Source organism: Rousettus aegyptiacus, unplaced genomic scaffold (genome assembly GCF_014176215.1).
Source record: "Rousettus aegyptiacus isolate mRouAeg1 unplaced genomic scaffold, mRouAeg1.p scaffold_m13_p_2, whole genome shotgun sequence".
Taxonomy (NCBI): domain Eukaryota; kingdom Metazoa; phylum Chordata; class Mammalia; order Chiroptera; family Pteropodidae; genus Rousettus; species Rousettus aegyptiacus.
Window position 1 is genome coordinate 32,003,477 of NW_023416295.1, and position 11,216 is coordinate 32,014,692.

Below are 11,216 nucleotides of genomic sequence, written 5' to 3' on the forward strand. Positions count from 1 at the left end.
AATTCAATAATTTTTTTCTGTATAAGACATGTATTCTGAATCCATGTATTTTTTTTTTTGCATGGATCATCTTTCGATGGAAAATGAAATGAGAGATATTACCAACTTTTAAGGTGATCGTTAATTTTACACAGTATTAGTACCAACCTCACTCATCACTTCATATATAATGTTGCTAAATTATGGAGCATGGCATTATAAGCTGTAGAAATACTATTTTTTCAAGAATCTACTTCTCTTTTAAACCTTTAAAACATGAATTTTTTACCTTCCTTTTTGTGAAATATCAAAATCATTAAAATTAGTGTCAGACAAAATAACAGTTCGGGCTGCCTAATTCACATTGTAAAATAGTTGAACTAAATTTGTCCTGCATAATTAATAATTTCTTATTGTAAGTAAAATATTACTAACAGAACTTCTCGACAGAACTTTATATTTCCATCTTAACATGTAATAAAGAGAATAATCATAAAATACATTGTTTTCTACAATTAATTATTTTTACTGTGTGATTTCAGTACATTATAGAGCTCAACTGATATTTCATTTTTCTTACCAAAACTTTCTCAATGAAGGAAGTAATTCATTATTTATGTCTTGATGCAATCTTCTTAATTTGGATAACTGCTTCAGAATGTTTCAGTGTCATTGAACTTGTTCTATTACAACATACTCATACACAAAACTTAAGCTCCATATTGTATTTGTTGACAATATAATCATCCAAATTTGTAATTATTTTAAATGAGATTGAAAAAGTAATGTTTTTTCTTTCTCATGCTTTGCTGCAAATTCTCTGTTTTTCTAAGCAACTATGTCAATTTCATTGTTCTTTGGTTTTGAAATTAGTTGTTTACTGTATATATGAACACTTCTTACACTTGATGGTTTCATTGCTTCATTAGCCAGAATGACTCTGAAAATAACACACTGTGGTTTTAGCACTACAAATTTGATAGGTACAAAATTGAAGCCAGTATATAAGGCCTCATAATTCTGAATAAATTGTTCTATATTTCTTTGGAATAACTTCTATTAAATGGTTTGATTTACTATTACTGCCTTACACAGAAAAGTAGAGAAAGAAAAATTTTTTTTTCTGAGACAAATAGAATTTCTGGAGATGGGATCCATAATGTCTGAGAATGAAAATGTGTTAAATGAGATAATGATCAATTAACCATTGCAGAAGAAAAAATTATTAAACTTGAAGACATGGCCAAAAAATATCAAAAATGAAACACAAAGGGAAAAAAGTTTGTGAAAAATAAAAAAGCATCAGCGAGCTATGCTATGTCTTTAAGTGGTGATTGCAATCCCTATTGTAGGGAGGGTGGCAGAAAAATATCTAAAGCTATCACAGCTGAACGTATTCCAAATCTTATGAAAACTGAACTCACGTATCCAAGAAGTTCAATGAACATCAATACAAGAAACATGAAAAATAAAGTTTAAAATAAAGCACATCATAATTGACTAGCTCAAAATCAGAGAGAGAAATATTAAAAGGGTCCACACATTTTCTACCCAGACCACATGCTCTAGACTTGTATCTCATGGTTTTTCCTTCCAAAGTTCAACTGTAAATATTGGAAATAATGCAAGAGAAAACCAAAGGAAAATCATGAAAGGTGGTAAGAAGAAGAACTGATTGGAGACCCCAGAAACAACAGAGTGGCAACATGTCTTATGACCTCCCACTAACAGAAAGAAATCGACCCAAGCTTGGTGTTCCCTGATTGCCCAACCTAAAAGAAAAGTCCCAGATGGGCTCATTACTCCCTAGAATCAAAAGATAGTCCCATGGACAACACCAGATGACCTGGAAGAACTAGCGAAGAGAATTGATTGGAAACCCATGCTGACGACAAAGATCCAGAAAAAGTATACTTTCTGCAAGTATTGAGACTCCTCTCCCATACTCACAGGCAGCACATGGCCCTAGAGGACCTACAAAAGATAATTTACTACAGTAAGCAAAGCTGGCCTTGAAGCATTCTTATTTTCTGCATGTCTTAAGAATCCCTTCTCTCACCAAGAGACTCTTGGGGTAGTGGTGGTGGTGGGGTATACAAGCAAGGAAGATCCTGACGCAACAAGTTTCCAGCCCACAAACTCTCTGTCCCCATAAACCTGAGATTCCTCTTTTCTATTAGAGGCAGCAGGTAGGCAAACAATACTAGCAGGCTTGATCACAAGAACACAGCCTAAGAAGTACTCTCCACCCTCAAAGGGCAGGAGAGATCACACAACAACAAGCACCAGATCTGGGAAGAGCTCTTGGTTTTTTGGGGTCGATGACACCTTTTCTCCACTAGAGGTACCAGGTAGCCCTGCCAGGAAAACAACTTTCGTCTCCTCAAACAGTACTAGCAGGAAACAATGGAATATTGTAAACAGAAAAAGATAAACCAAGAATATGAACATAAATAACACCACAAAGGCTTTGAAAATTAGATTTCATTGTAATCATGGCCCACAAACATAGTCTCAGACCTAAACCTAAACAAGGCAACTGCTAAAATAAATTATGTAAATAAGACCAAGAGTCTCCTAAAATAATATCCAAAATGTCTAGCATGTTTACAAAGAATAATCCATAATACCAACACCACAAAATCACAAATTGAGCAGAGATAATCAACTGACATTGAAACTAAAATGAATAAAATTTTAGAATTATCTGACAAGTATTTTAAAGCAAATTAAAAATAGAAAATCTCAGCAAAAAATAGAAGTTATAAAAATAATAATAAAAATAATAAAAACTTTAGAACTGAAAAATACAATAAAAAGTAAAAAAAAAAAAACTTGCTGGATGGCCTCAGAAGTAATGTGGAGAAGATAGAGGATAGAATTAGTGAGTTCAAGAGCAAATCGATAGGATTTATCTATACAACATAGCAAGGACTAAAATCAAAATAAAATACAACTAAATGATGTAAAAAACATTTAAAAAGCAAACAAAGAAAAGCTTTAGGGAAAGCTTTTTGTAAAAATATGGCGGAAATCTTTGGGATCTAGGGTTACCCAAAGAGTTCTTAGAATTGACACCAAAAGCATAATCTTTAAAAGAAAATTTGATATATTAGACCCCAAATTAATTTTTTCTTTAACAAGGCCATGTAAAGATGATCAAAATACAAGCAACAGACTGGAATAAAATATATGTAAACTGCACATCCTTCAAAGAACAAGTATCTAGAATATATTTTTAAATTCTTAAAAATCAACCATAAAAACAAGCAGTCTAATTACAAACTGGCCAAAATATATGAATAGATATTTCACCAGTGAGGTTACACAGATTTCACCTAAGCATATAAAAATGCTCAGCATCACTAGTCATCAGGAAACTACCATCAAATATGACTACTTACCTCTAATAGCTAATATTAAAAACAAAAATAATGGCCACACCATATGCTGACAAGGATGTGGAGAAACTGGATTGCATATACATTACTGATGGGTATATAAAATGTCATAGATACTCAAGAAAATGAATTGACACTTTCTTATAAAACTAAACATGCAAGTACCAGATAGCTCACCAATTTTGTATAGTCATACTATGAATATACAGCTCAACAATAAAAAGAAACTTAATACTTGCAAGAATTTGGATGAATTTTTAGGGAATCATACTGTATGAAAAAAATTTCAAAAGCCACATGCTATAATTTTTAAATAACAAAATTATAAAACTGAAGAACAAAGTAGTGGTTGTCTATCCATTCATCCATGCATCCATCTATCCAACTAACCAACTTTTTATTTGTCTTTTTCTAATCTACCTAATATTAGAATTAGAATTTTAAAAAAGGTGAGTGTCAGCAACACATATTAGCATATTTATTGAAACTGAAAGATATTTTTTCACCATATATCTAATAGGAATGGTCTATTTTACAATGAGAATTGGCTTTTTAATTAAGATGAATATCGTCATGTACTGTCAGTTTCAATTAGTTTAAATATTTTGATAAAAATATCTTTAAAGCACATTAGAAGTAAAAAATATCCTTTCGTGCCCTTGATTATTGTACTCTTTCAATTGTTCTAAATAATCTGTACCACTTACTTTCTTTATATTTATATTTTAAATTTACACTTTTTGGACCTCACATTTCTCATTTTACTTCTCTTTATGTTCACCCATTTATCCTGATCCCCAGAATCTTTAAAGAAAACATTACTATCCTAATATCTTTATGTTTGCCACAGAAAACACTTTTGAATTGTGCTTTTCTTCTGGACCTTTGGGGCCACTATTCTTTTCCAATAGTTGCAAAATTATTTATGGGATTCATACTTATCTTTTTATGTTTTTATTCCTTTAACTGAGGATGTATCAGTCTAGGCCTTTTATTTATTTTTATATCCAGTTTTTAAGAAGTGCCCTCTAGTACTTTTCTGTTAATTATGTTTAAGATCATGTTCTTAATATTCATATTTTAGCATGATATAAAGGTTAGTGATACCAAGCAATAAATTTCTTTCTCCGAAAGTCATTCAGCATGTTGGGGAGAGACACATTGATGCAAGCTTTTCTTCAGTTGTGGTTGTTCTGGAATCAGGTGCAGTTGACAATTCTTTGTTCACTTCGGTTAAAATGAAGCACATTTAATTTGAACAGGTCTCTCTGCTTTTTCAAATTTTAACCCTTAAAAAATTCCTTTTCTGATACAAATTATCAATATTTATATTAAGTACACCAATAATTCTTTCCTGTGTCCAGCACGTTTTCATCTAAATAACATCTAGAGAGGTATAAAAAGAGATCTATTGGGTAGGTATGACTCTTGCTGGCTTTTGTGCTATGGACAATTGGACATCTGATTTTCTGATCAGTGTTATACCGGCCTTCCCCACTTAGGGGAGCTAGTGGCAAGAATGGAAGTATTTCTGAATGAGGCCAATTTTGATTTAGAGGAGTGAGCATACCTATAATCAGCTATATAGCAACACTGATGATGCAACCAGTTAGCATTATTTTAGATACTGCCTGAAAAGAAATTTTTAAAAATAAGAACATTATTAACAGTTATCTACAGGATAATGGTTATGAAAGGTTTTCTACAACTTAATGGGGCCTATGATGCTTTATTTAATCTTGTGTCATGAAAGCTGTGGGGGGAAAGCACTTAAAATATTTTTTAAAATATAAAATTGATGTAGAAAATCCAGATAAGAAATAAAAATATACAGAGAAACTGAAGACCAAAGATATGAGAATGAATGCACCACTGCAGATTAGAAGAGTCAGCATATTTTACAGGTCAAATTAAAACAGATAGTTAAATAATATTCATAATTAGAGAAAAGTAAACCTATCTATTTTTGAGAAAATATTTTTTTTAATATTTTTTTCTAAATGAAATATTTCACATATGACATTTTAAAGAGGAAACTGGGTGGTACAATACATACTTGTCACAAACCCATCTTTAAACAGGTGCAGTAAAAGATTTCATATGGTTATTTCTTGTCATATCCTAAAATAGAAATCACTGGAGCAGCATTAAAATGAAAGTCTGTAAAGTATATTCTTGAAATTGTAATATTGCCTGAAAACCTATAATAAATGTAGTAGGTACCCACCTACAGCACAAATATTTACAAAATTGTTACAAAATAGTTTTTTCCTGGCTCACTCCCACTGGCTAGATCAGCATAGAAATCTTCTACTTTGACCCTATTTTTAGCACCTAAGATACTGGGAAAGGCTTTATACATTTACACGTGGAGTAATCATATGTCTAGATTGCTTGAGATGGTTGAATTAAGCCTAGAATTTTAGCATAATTATTAACAGTCCCTTTTTTATTCTCAAAAATGCCCAGGTTTGGATAAGTTATTTTGCCACTCTCATTATTCATAGGTTTATGATGCAGCTTTATGTGCCTTAACCATGACAGTTACTGTCTAAAGTAATTTTTCAGCCTGGTCACTTCTGCAACACATACAGGTATCATCTTCCTATCTCCTTTTGTTAGCACATCTAATTTTTGCCATTCCTCCCAAGATAATAACTTAGGAAGATTAACAGTATGTGCTGTGGGGCAGGCAACTGTCAGAGTTCAGATTCTGCCTTGACCACCTATTAGCTGCATAACCTTAAACAAGTTATATATCCTCTCTGTGACTTGGGTTACTCGACTATAATATGGGGAGAACAATGGTACCTATTGTAATTGTGAGGAGTGAAAAAGTTCATATGTGAAAAACACTGAGAACTAGGACTTAATCAGCATGCTACTGCCAGTGAGAGCTTTGTCTATTGCTGTCTTGGGTGTCCCCAACTTCTCTCTTTGGGTCAACTAGTCTGAATCAGTTCCCAGGTATTATATTTCTAGACATATTTTCTAGCTTACAGCCCTTATTTCCACTGTCCTCCTCTGTTGCATCCTGAGCCTGCAGCACAAACTTACTCTTCCCCACAACTTAGGGGAGGCTCTCTCAGGGAGAACCCTAAACTGCTCTGTGCCATGGAGGAAGAGAGATTTTACTTTTCTTCCCATTAGTGCTGAAGTTCATGAGAAAGTTACAGTTTTAAAGAGAAATTAGCATGCTAAGGAACAGGGAAACAAAGCAGAAATGCAAGGTGACAACCTAAATCATTGTAACAAAAGGGATAAACAGAGAGTACAGTGGAAACCAAAGGCTAAGGATTATTGGCATGGTTTAAATTTGGCCCACCAAATATGAGGTCTACAGCCAACAAAATGTATCCCAGTCTTCAGAAGCCGATGAGGCTTATTTAACTTTGTGCCTATTGATGCTTGTATTATAAGTCAGACAGTTGATGAAGCCTGAAAACAAAGATGACTAGTTCCTTCATATGTAAAATTATGAGCAAAGTACAGGCTGAAAATCATAGTTCTTTGATCTCTAGGCTATCTAGTTTAGTGCATTTACTAACTGATCATTTTTGATAAATCATACCAGTATTTTTTAAAAGCATGGTCAAAAATAAAAATAGAAATCACATGTGGGAAAAATTTATAACATAAATAATAGATGAAAGCATAATAATTTGTCAAGAGAGAACATGGATTTTGCAGACAGATTATACATATATTTGTTAAAAAAAAAACCTTGTAAGGCAGAGAGTTAAATAAACAAGAGATGACATGCATAAATGAGTAAAAAAAATAATAAAAACTTGTAAGCCAATAGAAGGACAATAAACATTACATAAACTTTGTTCAGATACATTGCTGAAATCCTATCGTGTATGTGCTCTAGCTGAGAATGGTTTAAGCACAGACATGAATTTCATGCCAATCATTCACACATAAATATTCTGAGGCACATGTAACAAGACTAGTTAATATGAAGAAGTCAGCTGTTTAGAAAAGAAAAGGTATGTGTGTGTGTGTGACATGCAGAATATTGACTTTGTCCCCCTTGACCAGCTGTGAGAATTCCAAGCTCCTCTACTGCCAAGAAGTTTGCACATCCAAAAATATGGATGACTCCTGGGGTGACCTTGCTATTGAAAAGAGGTGAATAGCCTACAGCAGCAACAGGATCTTGACACGGGAGTTAAAAATCTCTTATTGCAACTCTCTAAGCACTTACCCCAATAAACTGTTACATTTGTCAATTAGACAGAAATAGCTCATTCAATGTGGCATTATATGACAAGTTAAAGAAAATGAAAAGAATAAGCATATAGCATAATTATTTACATATTCATCACCACCTAGTTATGGTAGTCCAGGCTGGCACAAAACACGTTATGATTTTAAAACCCTTGATGTTCTCAGATGAAGAACTGCTTCACAGTAATTCCAGCAATAATTTTAGATCTAAGAAATTCTGTTTGCCCTCGTTTTTAGTAAAATTGACTAACCAACTATGTAGATATCATGTTTATTTTTTTTAAGATAAAGTAATGATTCTAAAAGTGGTTTACTATTATCAATGAATATAATTATAACATTGTTCATAAATGTGTTAGATACTGAATGTTTAATATTTGCCAAACAGCATACTAAGTACTTTCAAGCAGTATACAAAATAGAGTATATGGCAAATCTAATTACATACTAACAAGGTCAAGTGAGATAGGTAATAATATCATTGTTTTTATAGAGTAGGAAAAAACTTTAAAGAGATATCAAAATTACATAAAGATACTGAAATTTTTTGTATGTGGCAGAGACTATTTGAAATTAACCACAAAATAAAAAAATTAAATTCATCTTATCAGTGTCACAGACACAGAAAGCAAACCAACCAGAACCTGGCCTAAGCCTTTTCTGACACAATGGGCATATTCTGTAGTAAAAAACAAATGCGTTAAAGAATTATGTTCACTCCTTTATACGTAACTTAGTGGTAAAAGAAGTGAAATAGTTCCCAGTATTTGGAAAATTCAATTAATAAAAATAATGCATATATACAGTAGAGTCAAATATTTCAGCTTTTAACTTATGGACATTTATCTATAGGATCATTGCTAAGACATAGAATGAAGGAGAGAGATTTATGTGAGGATTTATACGCAGAAAGGAAGAGCATAAGAAAAGTTATAAGTAAAAGTAAAATAAAAGCTTTCATTTTTCTTAATTGTCTAACCAATAAGTTTGTTCAAAATAATAATCATGATAATTTATATCGATGATTATAGCTTTACAGTTTATGAATAAGTGAAAATAATGACAGCAGTGATACATGGATGTAGGGAAAGAATGGGAGTAATTTGCTATTATACAGTACTTTACTAACTGTGGAGTGGTAGAGTGTTACCCGAAAGTCAATTTGAATTTGTCATAAATGTATATTGCAATCTCTAGGGCGACAACCACTGGGGGCGGGGGGAAGCATAAAAATCGGGATAATTCATATTCTAAGAAAGGAGAGAAAATGGAGTGCAAAATTTTCAGGTAGAAAGACTGAAAATTAAATGGAAAATGAAACAAAAGGGAAATGCTAAAAATAAAAAATATATATCATTACTGAAGTATGGGTTTCAACAGTAAGTCAACAGAATAAAAGATACTCAATAACAAGTCAATAGAAAATATCTGCTTGAATCACAGTGGATAAAAATGATAGCATGTAGATAATGCTCTAACAGATATGTGGGAACCAGTGAAAAGGCCTAACAACATATGCTTTATAGGAGAACTAGAAGCTGAGGAAAGGGTAAATGTGACAGTAAATAATTCAAAGGTATACTGGCCAGGTTTTCTAAAAATGATGAAGGACATAGAACCAGAGATGCAGGAAGTTCTGTGAACCCCAAGCAGCATAAACACAAAGAGACAGAAACTAACCTTAGCCATCTGCATAGCAAAGTTTCCAAGAACAAAAGAAAAATGCTACATTTAAAAAATCAGTCTGTTATTTCCCTTTCTCTTCCCACCTCAGGTTTTTACTGAAATATCATTGAACATATAGATCAATGTGAAAAGACATACACTAAAAAACAAGAAATACAAATGTTTGATTTTAATCTCAGAAAAGCAAATAAATACATTTTCTCTCTAATGATATAATGTATGCAGTTCTCTTGCAATGTCTCTTCAATGCAAAAATTTTTAAGACTGAATAAGATACACTACAAGTAATATGATGCCCACAAGAGACACATATTATGAGGACAGAGTTTGAGAGTAAAAGAATAGGAAAAGCTATACTATGAAAACAAGCACCTAAGGAAAATCTGGTGTATATAACATAGACCACTTAGACTTTAAGTTACGAAGTCCTACTGGAGATGAGGATATATATTCTAAAATAATAAAAGGGTCAGTTAGACAGGAAAATATTTCAATTCTCAATGCATAGGCAACTAAGAATGTAATTTTATAGTACAAAGTAGGTAATATAACATCAGTGGCAGAGTAGATAACTCCAAAGTCATGACCTTCTGTAGAATCACCTAAAAATTGAGCAAAATCTGCCAAAATCAACTTTGTAATTACTCAAGAAAATAGTCAAAGCTTTACAGACATCCGGCATGTGCTTAACCAAGAAAAGTAAACAAAAATGGTAGACTCGCTCCTGGTCCCAATAATGTTAGGGATAAACAAATTTCTTTCCAAAGGCATGTTGTATCTCCAGCATCAAGGTAACAAGCAATAGGTTCAATCAGAGATCAAACTCTGGTCTCTCAACTTGACTCCCAGTTTTTGGGAGAGAATTTGACTGACTTGCTTCAGTTTGGGGAAGGGAAGAGTACTCCAACCCCTGATTCAAAAGAGTACTTTGGAAGTGCTCTTTTTCATAGAAATAAGACTGTTAGGGGAGGAGACATTGTGTGATCAACTTCCCTGTGGACTTACTAGAGGAACTTGGTTCAGTAGATTTCCCACTGAGTATCCAGCTTTACACTAAAATAAAAGCAAGTATTATACCTTTTTTTTTTAAAGGACAAATTGGTGGGAAATATGGAAAATCAATATATTCCAGTGAGAAGACAAATTATATCATACTTTATTAGTCTTTTTTATAGTTGGCTTTAAAAAATCAACATGAACTATATAAAAGGGGAAATTTCTCTTAAAGAGAAATTATAGTTCTATTAAAATAATATTCAATCCCCAACCTTATGTATTTAAAAAAGTGATCAGTGTGCTAATACAGGTCTAATATTTTTTCCTTACTAGAAAAATCAAACTAAAGTGTTTTTTAAACATTCCATTGATTATTCTTCCCAAACTTTTCATTTAAAAAAACAAAAACGAAGACCAAATAAGGTATATACAATGTTCTGTTAGAAAATACTTGCAGAAACTTCTAACTATAGCTATATATACATATAGTTCACCTCTGAGAGTCTAACAATCTTATTTGAAAAAATACAAATAACTAGAAACATATATTTGTTTTGGATACGAGAAAACCATGTAGAGTAGAATCGCTTCAGCAAGATTATCTCCATGTGATAGTATCAAATACTGAAAGAATAAGAAAGTATACCTCAACCTTTACTGAAAGAAAAGACCTCATCAAAAGGAGAAAAATCACAGGCATACAGTATTCCTGTTTCCATGTATATTTCTTCACCCCAAAGAACCTACTGTTTACATGTAAACTGAAAAGGCCCATTCATTCTACCCAAGTCTGAAGCTTAAAATAGTTAGATCATTGTTTTAAATGTATCAAATAATATAAATAATATGTTGATTTGTCATCATCATTCATTTGAAAAGATGTGAACAGGTCTTTAACATTTTCTTTTGCTCCTTGAATTC